The sequence below is a fragment of the Oncorhynchus gorbuscha genome, linkage group LG07, assembly GCF_021184085.1.
Source record: "Oncorhynchus gorbuscha isolate QuinsamMale2020 ecotype Even-year linkage group LG07, OgorEven_v1.0, whole genome shotgun sequence".
NCBI lineage: Eukaryota > Metazoa > Chordata > Actinopteri > Salmoniformes > Salmonidae > Oncorhynchus > Oncorhynchus gorbuscha.
In genome coordinates this window covers 30,119,438-30,132,128 of record NC_060179.1, presented here as the reverse complement: position 1 = coordinate 30,132,128, position 12,691 = coordinate 30,119,438, and positions in this window count along the sequence as shown.

Sequence of the window (12,691 nt, the reverse complement as noted above, 5' to 3'; positions counted from 1 at the left end):
ATTCCATGTATTTAACCATTCCAGAGCTAGCACATTTGATCCATCTTGTCAACTAATTATCAAGCCCTTGACTACTTGAATCAGGTGAGCTAGCTTATGGCTACAACAAAACTGTGAAATGTCTGGGGGACTCGAAGAGTGGTTTGAGAACCACTGCATAGCCTACTGCAACCACATATTTGCTGCTGCTATTACTACAACATCTGTATGGCTGCTGCAATTCTTCTTCTTTTTCTTCTTCTTCTACTACTACTACTAAAAGAAGATGTAGTTCTTCCCCTGAGCAAGGCAGTTAACCCACTGTTCCCCGGCCGCCGAGACGTGGACGTCGATTATGGCAGCCCCCCACCTCTCTGATTCAGAGAGGTTAAATGCGGAACAGACATTTCAGTTGAATGCATTCAGTTGTACAACTGACTAGGTATCCCCCATTCCTTTAATTCTATAATACTGAAAATGGTCCTTATAAAAATAGTCATATATAGGGCTTAATGCCCCCAATGTATTAAACTAAAATACTTGTGCTCTGTAATGTCAGATACAGGTATGGGTGTGATATCAAGACTGTCAAACTATCATTGGTCTTCCATCTTTCAAGGTGAGGAAGTGAAAACTTTACCTGTGTATGCTGTGGCTGTGGTATGCCTTTTTAACCTCTATATCACAAGGGCCCAACTCCTCAAATCGAGCTGCATCTTGGCAGAGATGGCTTTACCTCTTACTTCTTCTATCCCACCGCATCACTAGAAGAGGGACCTGCTGGGAAACAATCAACACATTTCTCTCAGATCTGAGTGATTCTGGACAAATCAATACTCCATGCTGGTCTACTGTGAACACGAGAGGCTTTGGCCCTGCAGGTATCAGAGAAGGAACATTTGTTGTCACCTTGCCTTAAAAGCATCTCATAAGTACACATTTCCCTTTTTATATTTCTATCCAGTTCTGGACATTTGTAGGCTGGCAAATCTGGGTTCTCCAAGGGTAAGCTTATCAATGTCTGTGTGTTGAGTCTATGTATACTGAACAAAGATATAAACACAACATGTAAAGTGTTGTTCCCATGATTTATGAGCTCAAGTAAAAGATCCCAGAACTTTTCCATATGCACAAAAAGCTCATTTCTCTCAAATTATGTGCAGAAATGTGTTTACATCCCTCTTAGTGAGCATTTCTCCTTTGCCAAGATAATCTACAGTTACCACCTGACAGGTGTGGCATATCAAGAAGCTAATTAAACAACATGATCATAACAAAGGTGTTTACCATAAAATGTTTACCAAGGGGGACATCCTGTGGAATGTTTTGGTGGTCCACATCAGGGCCTGCTCTAGCATTTTGGGATACCTAAGTGATACCCCCACCAACCGGGCACATTTTTTGTGTGTCCTCTCTTGACGGCGGAGAGAAAATTTTACGTTTTACACACTTTGCCATGGGGCGGATTTTTTTGCTGCAATTTTATAACAAATTTCATGCAATTCAAACAATTTTACTTATAAAATTACATTTGTTTCAGTTTTAAAGCAAGCTTTCTGCAGAATGACACATTATGCCATGGGGCGGAGAGAACATGTTGCCCTTTTATAACATATTTCATGCAATTCTACTTAATTTGCCATGGGGCAGAGATACATTTTTGCAGTTTTAAAGCAAATTTCATGCAATTCTACACATTTTGCCATGACGTATGTCATGTTAATGATATATGAGTGAGAGTAAGGAGGTCAGAGCCCCTGGGCACATGCCCTGCATGCCCGGTCAGTATTCGGCCATGATTAGTTTAGATAACTGAAACATCTAAAATAGTTTTGCTGCCATGTTTCCATTGACCCATTTTTATTAGACAAAAGCAATGTCACAAAAAAATCATTTCGATATGTGTAATGGCAATGGCAGATATAGCAGAAATGTTCTAAAGATAGACAACACTTTTATACATTCGACAGGGGTGGATTTTTCATTTGTTGAGCTTTCTTTATTGCAACAAATGATGATGTAAATAGTTTTTTTCGAAGAAATTATGATTGCTGAATCATTTTGAAGGTACGCAGGGCACGTGATGTCACCCCGTAACTTTAAAGCTCCACTCCACATTTAATTCTAAATGCCTACAGCTAGCGAAATGGCCTTTTTTTAAACTATAAAAATAATGTTTCTTTGCAGAACAGATCTACAGGGGTGCAGGTTTCACCATGGCACCGACCGTGACTATACGTTGGCACATGGGAATTATTTGAATATGTAAAATATTTGTCAATTATTGCATTCTAACCATGCTTGCTTTCACAAGCTACCTGAGACATGAAACAGATTTGTGGTAGGGCATAAAGACTGTCGCTAATGAATGAATGTGCCAATTATTAAAACCCAATGGTCACTCTGACAGAGCTCCAGATTTCCTCTATAGAGATGGGAGAACCATCTCTGCAGCACTACAGCAATCAGGCCTTTGTGGTAGAGTGGCCAGACAGAAGCCACTCCTCAGTAAAATGCACGACAGCCCGCTTGGAGTTTGCCAAAAGGCACATAATGGACTCACAGACCATGACAAACAAGATTCTCTGGACTGAGCTGTTTGGCCTGAATGCCGAGAGTCTTTAGATGTCGTTTGGTCAACTCCAAGCAGGCTGTCATGTGCCTATTACTGAGGAGTGGCTTCCATCTGGCCGCTACCATAAAGGCCTGATTGGTGGAGTGCTGCAGAGATGATTGACCTTCTGGAAGGTTCTCCAATCTCCACAGAGGAACTCTAGAGCTCTGTCAGAGTGACCGTTGGGTTCTTGGTCACCTCCCTGACCAAGGCCCTTCTCTCCCAATTGCTCAGTGTGGCAGGGCGGCCAGCTATAGGAAGAGTCTTGGTGGTTCAAAAGTTCTTCCATTTAAGAATGATGGAGGCCACTGTGTTCTTGGGGATCTTCAATGCTGCAGAATGTTTTTGGTACCCTACCCTAGATCTGTGCCTCGACACAATCTTATCTCAGAGCTCTACTGACAATTCCTTTGACCTCATGGCTAGGTCCAGTTGTAGAAACATCTCAAGGACTATCAGTGGTAGTAGGATGCACCTGAGCTCAATTTCAAGTCTAATAGCAATTGCTCTGAATACTTATGTTAATAAGATATTTCTGTTTTTTTATTTGTAATCGTTTCACAAAAATGTCAAAAAACCTGTTTTTGCTTTGTCATTATGGGGTATTGTGTGTAGATTACTATTTTTTTTTTTTTTTTAAAAATAAAAGTTAGATTAAGGCTGTAGTGTAACAAAATGTGGAAAAGTCAAGGGGTCTGAATACCTTCCAAATGCGCTGCATGCATTTCAATCCTCAGTCTTACTATAGGGCTTTAACTCCCCAAATTGATGCAAACAGAGAGCTGCATCTTGGCAGAGATGGCTTTACCTCTTACTTCTTCTATCCCACCGCATCACTAGAAGAGGGAACTACTGGGAAACAATCAACACATTTCTCTCAGATCTGAGTGATTCTGGACAAATCAATACTCCATGCTGGTCTACTGTGAACACATGAGAGACTTTGGCCCTGCAGGTATCAGATAAGAAACATTTGTTGTTACCTTGCCTTAAAAGCACCTCATAAGTACACATTTCCCTTTTATATTTCTATCCAGTTCTGGACATTTGTAGGCTGGCAAATCTGGGTTCTCCAAGGGTAAGCTTATCAGTGTTGCCTTTGTGTTGATTCTATGCATTTTTTCACAAATACAGGGCAATATTCAGGATAACAGAGTAAACTTACTTGAATAGTAGAACAAAACCCTACAAAAAACAAAGTAAATAAAATGAAAAAGTATACACATGTACAGACTATGATATGCAAGCAAATTCACTCTTGTAAACAATGCAATTAGCCATTTCTGTCAGCATATGATGTCATAAAAACTGACCGGTCCGCTCCACAAAAAAAATTTAATGTTTCAAAAAATGTTTTTTTCTTAAATAAATCTGGCTTGAAATCAATCATTATCTTTGTTGAAACGGAAGGTAGTCCAAAGTAACCTTTGCAATAAGTAGCCTAGTATAAGTTCTATCCATAAATATAGGTTCATGTATTTCAATGTCATTTGTGAATGGTTATATACGTAGTTGTTATGCCACATTTTAGAACCTCACTCAGCTGTTTACCAGTAAACGTTTGTCATATGAGACTTCCTACTCTTAAATGTTTTGGAGGTCAACATTGCCAGATGAAATCATCTTGTTAAAATATTCTGAAAAACCTGGCTTTTATGTCAATAACAATAAGATACATTGTAATCTCTATAATCTCAAATGAATTAAACAAACATTTGAGGAAGGTCTATGAATTTTATTTGGTACATATAATCAGCACATAGGCTACGAATATTTGGCCATGACCTAGGCCTACATTTGTGGGCCAATTCTCCAGAGTAGTGGGACATAATATACTATCATTTTTGGTGTTGTTGTATTTTACCCCCTTTTTCTCCAAATTTCAATTATGTTCTTGTCTCATCGCTGCAACTCCCGAAGGGGCTCAGGAGAGGCGAAGGTCGAGTCATGCGTTCTCTGAAACATGACCCGTCAAACTGCGCTTCTTAACACCTGCCGCTTAACCCGGAAGCCGGAAGCCTCCTTGTGTCGGAGGAAACACCGTTCAACTGACGAGCAAAGTCAGCCTGCAGACGCCCGGCCCGCCACAAGGAGTCACTACAGCGAGATGAGCAAAGTAAAGCCCTCCTGGCCAAACCCTCCCCTAACCTGGACGACGCTGGGCCAATTGTGCACCGCTCTATGGGACTTCCGATCACAGCCAGTTGTGACACAGCCTGGAACCGAACCCGGGTCTGTAGTGACACCTCAAGCACTGCCGATGCATTGCCTTAGGCCGCTGCACTACTCGGAAGGCCCCGGGACATAATATACTGATCAAAAAATATAAATGCAATATGCAACCACTTCAACAATTTTGCTGAGTTACAGTTCATAAGGAAATCAGTCAATGGAAATAAATAAATTAGGCCCTAATCTATGGATTTCACATGACTGGGCAGGGGCGCAACCATGGATGGGCCTGGAAGGGCACCGGCCCACCCACAGGGGAGCCAGGTCCAGCCAATCAGAATGAGTTTTCCCCCACAAAAAGGCTTTATTACAGACAGAAATACTCCTCAGTTTCATCAGCTGTCCAGCTGGCTGGTCTCAGACGATCCCGCAGGTGAAAAAACTGGATGTGGCGGTCCTGGTGCTTACACGTGGTCTGTGGTTGTGAAGCTGTTTGGATGTACTGCCAAATTCTCTGAAACGATGGCTTATGGTAGAGAAATGAAAATAACAAAGCTCTGGTAGGCATTCCTGCAGTCAGCATGCCAATTGCATGCTCCCTCAAAACTTGAGACATCTGTGGCATTGTGTTGTGGCCATTTATGGTCTCCAGCACAAGGTGCACCTGTGTAATGATCAGGCTGTTTAGTCAGCTTCTTGATATGCCACACCTGTCAAGGGTGTGTGTCACTTCCCTGGCCATAGAGGCTTTTATTCTCTATTTTGGTTAGGCCAGGGTGTGACTAGGGTGGGCATTCAATGTTCTTTTTTCAATGTTTTTGTATTTCTTTGTTTTTGGCCGGGTATGGTTCTCAATCAGGGACAGCTGTCTATCGTTGGGAACCATACTTAGGTAGCTCTTGCCCACATGGGTTTTGTGGGTAGTTGTTTTCTGTATAGTTAGTGTCCTTACAGAACTGTTCATTTTCCTCTTTGTTATTTTTTGTTCTAGTGTTCTGATTTTAATAAAATATCATGAACACGTCTCATGCTGCACCTTGGTCCAGTCATTCACAGGAAGAGGATCGTTACAGGGTGGATTATCTTGGCAAAGGATAAATGCTCTCTAGCAGGATTGTAAACACATTTATTTCAGCTCATGAAACATGAGACCAACACTTTACATGTTGCAATTTTTGTTCAGTATAGATGCCCAATTGTTTTGATAATAAATAACTGAGTAGGGTTTTATAATAATGTACTGCCTTTAGCAACGCCTGTTACAGCCATTCTGCAAAGTAGATGCTTGAGAGCATTATGCATCTAGTATAATATATTAAATAAGGTAGCCAACACACACAGTTAAGTTAACTATATTAGTCTAAATGAAATCAAATTGTATTGGTCACATGAGCGGAATACAACAGGCGTAGACTTTACCGTGACATGCTTACTTACAAGCCCATTCACAACAATGCCGAGTTAAAAAGTAAGACAAATGCTAAAAAAGACAATTAAGGAAATAGTAACACAATAAAATAACAATAACGAGGCTATATACAAGGAGCACCTGAACCGAGTCAATGTGCAGCGGCACGAGGTAGTTGTAGGTACATGTCGGTAGGGAATCAGGATAGATAATAAGTGCAGGCAGCGTGTGTGTTTGGCGTCAATATGCATGTTTGTGTATGTGTATGTGTATGTGTGTGTTGGAGTGTCAGTGTAGTATATGTGAGTGGGTGAAGTCTAGTGAATGTGCATAGAGCCGGTGCAATAGAATCAGTGCAAAAAAAAAATACAAATGTAAATAGTCCGGGTAGCCAATTGATGAACTGTTCAGGAGTCTATTGGCTTGGGGGTAGAAATTGTTCTGCCGTGCGGCAGCAGAGAGAACAGTTTAGGACTTGGAGGGCTGGAGTCTTTGACCATTTTTAGGGCTTTCCTCTGACACCATCTGGTATAGAGGTCATGAATGGCAGGGAGTTCGGCCTCAGTGATGTACAGGGGTTTATTCATTCCACCGATTATGTTGAAAAATATTTCTTAAACGGAAGCAAACGGAGCAAAACGGGGATAAACATACCTGAATTTGTCCAATTGAAATTCTTGTTTGCAACTATTGGACGAATGATTATACCCTAGATCAGCTAGATGCAGGAAGGAGGTATTGAATGTATCGCTGTCTGTCCATGTGTTACTGTCTGTCACCTCAATTTTTTCTCTCGACCTGTGTGCACCTACGTTGTAGACTTTAATTCGTAGCCTAGGTTGTAGCAACCTCATGATGGGTATAGGGAAAATGTGAGTATCATGTAGTAGCCTAAACCTATGGTTGTTACATTGAACTGGGTGAATGGAACATGAATGACAGTCGTCCAACATGCTTCAATAGAAGTAAGGACATGCTCATGAAAAAAAACGTCACCAACTGCCGATGGTTTGCACCATGATAGCTCCTTCAGGGTGTGGACACAGAGGAACTGAGGAACTTGAAGCTCTCAACCCGCTCCACTACAGCCCTGTCGATGTGAATGACAGCCCTGTCATCCACATCCACTACAGCCATGTTGATCGTTTCCTGTAGTCCACGATAAGCTCCTTTGTCTTACCCACGTTGAGGGAGAGGTTGTTGTCCTGGCAGTGCGGCTGTCTCATCGTCGCCGGTGATCAGGCCTACCACCGTCGTGTTGATGGCAAACTTAATAATGGTGTTGGAGTCGTGCGCAGCCACGCAGTCGTAGGTGAACAGGGAGAACAGGAGGGGACTAAGCATGCACCCCTGAGGGGACCCCGTGTTGAGGGGCAGAGTGACAGATGTGTTAAACTACCATGACAACCTGGGGTAGCCCGTCAGGAAGTCCAGGATACAGTTGCAGAGGGAGGTCTTCAGTCCTAGGGTCCTTAGCTTGGTGATGGCACTGTGGTGTTGAACACTGAGCTGTAGTCAATGAACAGCATTCTGAAGTTGGTGTTCCTTTTGTCCAGGTGGGAATAGGCAGTGTGGAGTGCAATAGAGAATCCGTAATCTGTGGATTTGTTGGGGCAGTATGCAAATTGAAGTGTGTCCAGGGTTTCTGTGATGATGGTGGTGATGTGATCCATAACCAGCCTTTCAAAGCATTTCATGGCTAAAGATGTGAGTGCTACAGGGCGGTAGTCATTGAGACATGTTACCTTAGCGCTCTTTCGTGCAGGGACTATGGTGGTTGGCTTGAAACATGTACATATTACAGACTGGGTCAGGGAGAGGTTGAAAATGTCAGTAAAGACACTTGCCAGCTGGTCAGCATATGCTCTGAGTACGCGTCTTGATAATCCGTCTGGCCCTGCGGCCTTGTTTAAAGGTCTTTCTTACATTGGCTAGGGAGAGCATGAACAGCTGGTGCTCTCACGCGTGGTTCAGTGTTGCTTGCCTAGAAGCGTTGAGCCAGTGAAAGAATAGTTATTGTCAAGGTATCAAGAGGAATATAATGTTTTATTGTCCAAATTATCATTAACAGAATGGAATATGTTATTGTCCAACTTGTCAATAATGTTAATTAAGGTATAAATGTAATGTTTTTCAACAAAAAGTATCTCCATGCAAATGTGATAGATGTGGGCTGGGATCAGCTATTAATTTCTATCTAAGCAGGAAAACAATATCTTCCTCTAGTTGACATTCAGCGTATTGCTTCTCCCCTAATTATGATCAACCAACAGTAGATCCGACCCACTGCCCCCTTCTACAATTAGTTTGTATTAGACAGTGAATAACTAACACTCCCTGTTGACATGAAAACTCAATGAAGTGATTCTTTCAATGACGTTCACTGCAAGAAGTCACTCCTGGCATCTGAGGCTGCCGTTGCCAGCTTGGCCAGAGAGAACATTACAGGCTATGATAGGCTCATATTGTATTTATTGTTGGGGGGGGGGGCATCAGACAAAACAAACACATGGGAACCAGTAGAGTAAAAACATTTGTGCTCATTCTCCTGCCTCTCAAACTAGAATGATATTTATAAGGCTTTACTCTGCTGTGGTAGTGGCGTGGCTTGGGTCCAGATGGGTGCTATAGGCATGATTTGTATCTGCTTTATTGAGATTGAGTTCCACCTCCACCTCCTCTTATCCATCCTCAGGAGACTTCTAATGCACTGACACCAGTGGGGAATCATTTTTTTCGTTACAATCTATTTAGCAATGATTTATCGATCGCTGCCTCTTCCCTCATAGAAAATTACCAATCCTTTTTGGGAAATCATATTTTCACGCCTTTCATGAGAATGTGGTTATGGTGCAGGTCCCAGCGGTGGCTGGGGGAGGCTGGGGTAAGTTGACTTTAAACTCCCATGGTGCTGTGTGGCTCTCTGGGCCTTTCAGTCGTGATAGTGGCAAATGTAACGTTGGCCCAGTGATACCCCTCTCTTTTTCCCTCTCTTTTTTCCCCCTCTGCACAGCTGTCTGAGTTTGTAGTTGTGTTTTATAAATGAAATCTAATTGCAGATTTTGGGTAAATGGCAGACTACAGGAGATATTGGAATTAACATGAAGATGAAGTGACCTTCTTAAAGTTGATACATTGCTGTGTCATTAAGCCGGTTTTGAGCAGATCTACAGTATGTGGTGTAGGTTAGACCTGTTCTGTAGAATGCTGAGGGAGATGCGTTCCGAAATGACCAGTCATATGTCGCACCGGTAAAGGTCAAGGTAAAGGTAGCTTTCCCCTGCTCAGATGTTGCATGCACCAACCAATCTGGCGCCGTCGGGCACCAGATTGCTATATCATATGATATGGTTAGCTGATACAAAAATACCTATCCAGGTATCGTAAGATACGTTGCTGACCAGAGGAACACGACCAAAAGCTTGTTGCATTTTCCACAGGGAAAGCTTCCCCTGCCCTTGTAGGAGGAGTCCGATTAGACACAGCAAAAGCTTTGATGCTCCAGAATGTCAGCACTGTGGATTGATGTAACAAAAAAACACACTCCTGGCCAATCAGGTTATTTTATTTGTTGTGGATCTGCTGTGTCTCCTGGTTCGCAGGCTTCAAAGAACTCTTTTTAATATACAGTCTTTGATAGTCTTCGGCCTGCGCTGATCCATTATGGCATGGCATTTTGGAGCGTTTTTATTTTATTTTAGTGGAGGTAGGGAACCTTAATCATTGATCATTAATGAGAAATATGAAAGAGAGACGTACATTTTCCTGTTGGATGGTTTAAACGGTCATTCTGGGAAAAGTCGTCCTATTCCATTCAGAGAATAATGTGCTTACGGGAGAGATACCTTACATTAAATTTCAAGTTTGCCATCAGTTTACTGTATGATACCGGTATCACTTGATGAAGAAATCTGAATGAATTGCACTGGAGTCACATGTATATAAAGGATAAGAAAGCATCAGAGTATATTTATTGAAAATACTGTATATTTGATATTTCACTTGACCTTTTTTCAATTATTTATTTATATAGTTTTGTCTTAACATGGGAATAGCTGGACACTACTGTAAAAGCCGCCCAGTGCACAACAGACGTGCCATAGTGGGGGAATGGGTGGATAAACAGTATGTTTCCCTACCCTAAGGGGGAGACAAATCATCATCTCTCATAGCACATGCAGCATGCCATAGAGGTGCTGGATGGGACATTATACAATACCTCTGGGGCGTAGGGTGCATTATCCTTCCATTTCACCAGCATTATCCTTCCACCCGCCAGCATTGGTGACAATGACGTCACTCGTTTTTTCTGAAGCACATTCTCTTTTAACGCTCCTCTTGTATAGGCATTTGTTTTTCTAAATCTCAGAGGACTTCTCACTGTAACTTCTCACAGACAACTTCTCACTGTAACTTCTCACAGACAACTTCTCACTGTAACTTCTCACAGACAACTTCTCACTGTAACTTCTCACAGACAACTTCTCACTGTAACTTCTCACTGTAACTTCTCACAGACAACTTCTCTGTCTGCTTTTTATTATTATTTGGAGACTAACTTTCTTCAGGTGAAAAGAAGGGCTTATTTACCCTGCATCTTGTACTCAAACACGGCACACAAGTGTAACCACTCTGCTATCTCCTCGGGGACATCAATTGTGATCTAAATGTAAGCAACACATATTCTGCCACAAAGAATGATCTATTCTTAACTTATTGACAAGTGACTGTGAGTATGTCAATGGCGCCTTAATAAAAGAAGACAATAGTTGTCATACTGAATCAGTTTATAGATTTACTGTCAAATACCTGGATATGATAGCTTTGGAACAGGGTAGAACGAGGCAAGTTGCAGAAAACAAATAGCCACTGTGTAAATTGGCCATTTCTTTTTGCGTTTAGAACATTTATAGATTATTCATTTCAATTGTGTAATGTGTTATAAATTAGGAGTATTCACTTATAATTGTAAAATAATTATTGTCATAATATTATGTTAGAACTTACTCGATTCTGAAGGCCAGGCTATATGTTTGACACCGAACAGGGTGCAATTACTATTATTATTATTTTTTTACCACCATTTGTATCCTTGTTATTACCATTTACTCTTATTCTTTTTATTATTCTTAACATTACTTCATTATCATTCTCGTCCAGCGTCCAGAGCCTTGAATTTCGGTTGAGCTGAGCGTGATCGACCAAGGCAGAAGTCCCTTGCTCAGGGGAACAACGGCATTAAGGCCATTAGCTATTAGCATGGATATCTGATGAGCGCTGAGGGCTCTGTGCTGACCACCTCTTTCATGGACACTGAGGGTAGGGACGGAGGAGTGGGAGGGACGGAGGGGTGGGAGGGACGGAGGGGTGAAAGCCAAGTGCTTTTCCCTGTTCCTGCACTGAGGCCATGGGGACTAAGGCAACCCCACTCCCCCCTACTCACCCCACTCCACCCCTAAGCCCCCACACCAAACACACCCATTCCCACTTCGGCTAAAGAGCTGCACCCAGAGCCCTTTTTTAATCATGTAATTAACAGCCCTGGATGAAGGAGGAAGAGACAGATGCTGTGCCTATCCTCCAGCAGACTTAGAGGCCAGTGGAACTGATGATTAGAGCTGTGATCTCATTCCCACCACTTGTTTAGAGTCTGTCAGGAAGAGAAATGCCAGCATTACCAACACTCCTTATATGATGAAAAGAGGAAAAGGGAAAGAAATGGAATGATGGACAGATCTGGACCCTGCCTTGATCTAAATGTCCATTGATTATTATTCTATTTCTCATCATCACTGGTGGGGGAAAGATTCCCCTTTCTCTTAATTTTCCCCACATTCCAACAAAAGGCACTACCTTCATTTTTATTCTATTTTAAATGTTGTCTTGCGAACTCTCATGCCCCGGTGAAAATTACATTGTGAAATTTCAGCACCGCCCGCGTTCCCTGCTGCTGTCCCTCTGAGCTTTCAAACAGCCGACAGACTGTGAAGAATAAATAATAAAAAACTATTGATTATTTTGATGACTGCAAGATTCAATTAGGTATTAATTTTGCCCTCCAGTGGACCTATCAAGCGACTCAAAGGATAGGAGATGGGAGGTGGGGGTGGGCCCAAATGGATGCAGAGAGAGCGTAAGACCAGCCTCAGACAGAGGGGAAAATGTGTTTACCTCGCCAGGCAGAGAGGTCCATTTATGCTCAGAGTTCCATATTTAAGTGCTCCACCAATGAAGCCCTGATGACAAGCGACATTGTTACCAGGGATATGAGTATTGACCAGCCGGCTCGTGTTTGGATGACAGCTACTATTTCCATTGATGAACATTTTCATAGATTATCATGTCATATCAACCCCCCGATTCCTCTGATGAGCGCATTAAAAGAGCCCCTCTGGGCAGGAAAACATCGACCACCCTGGCAAGAGTGGGGGTGGTGGTGTACTGGCGCAGGGGCAAGGTTGACCCCCCTTTCCCTCTTGCCATACATGCTGGTCACCTGTCCCCATCTCCAACCCATT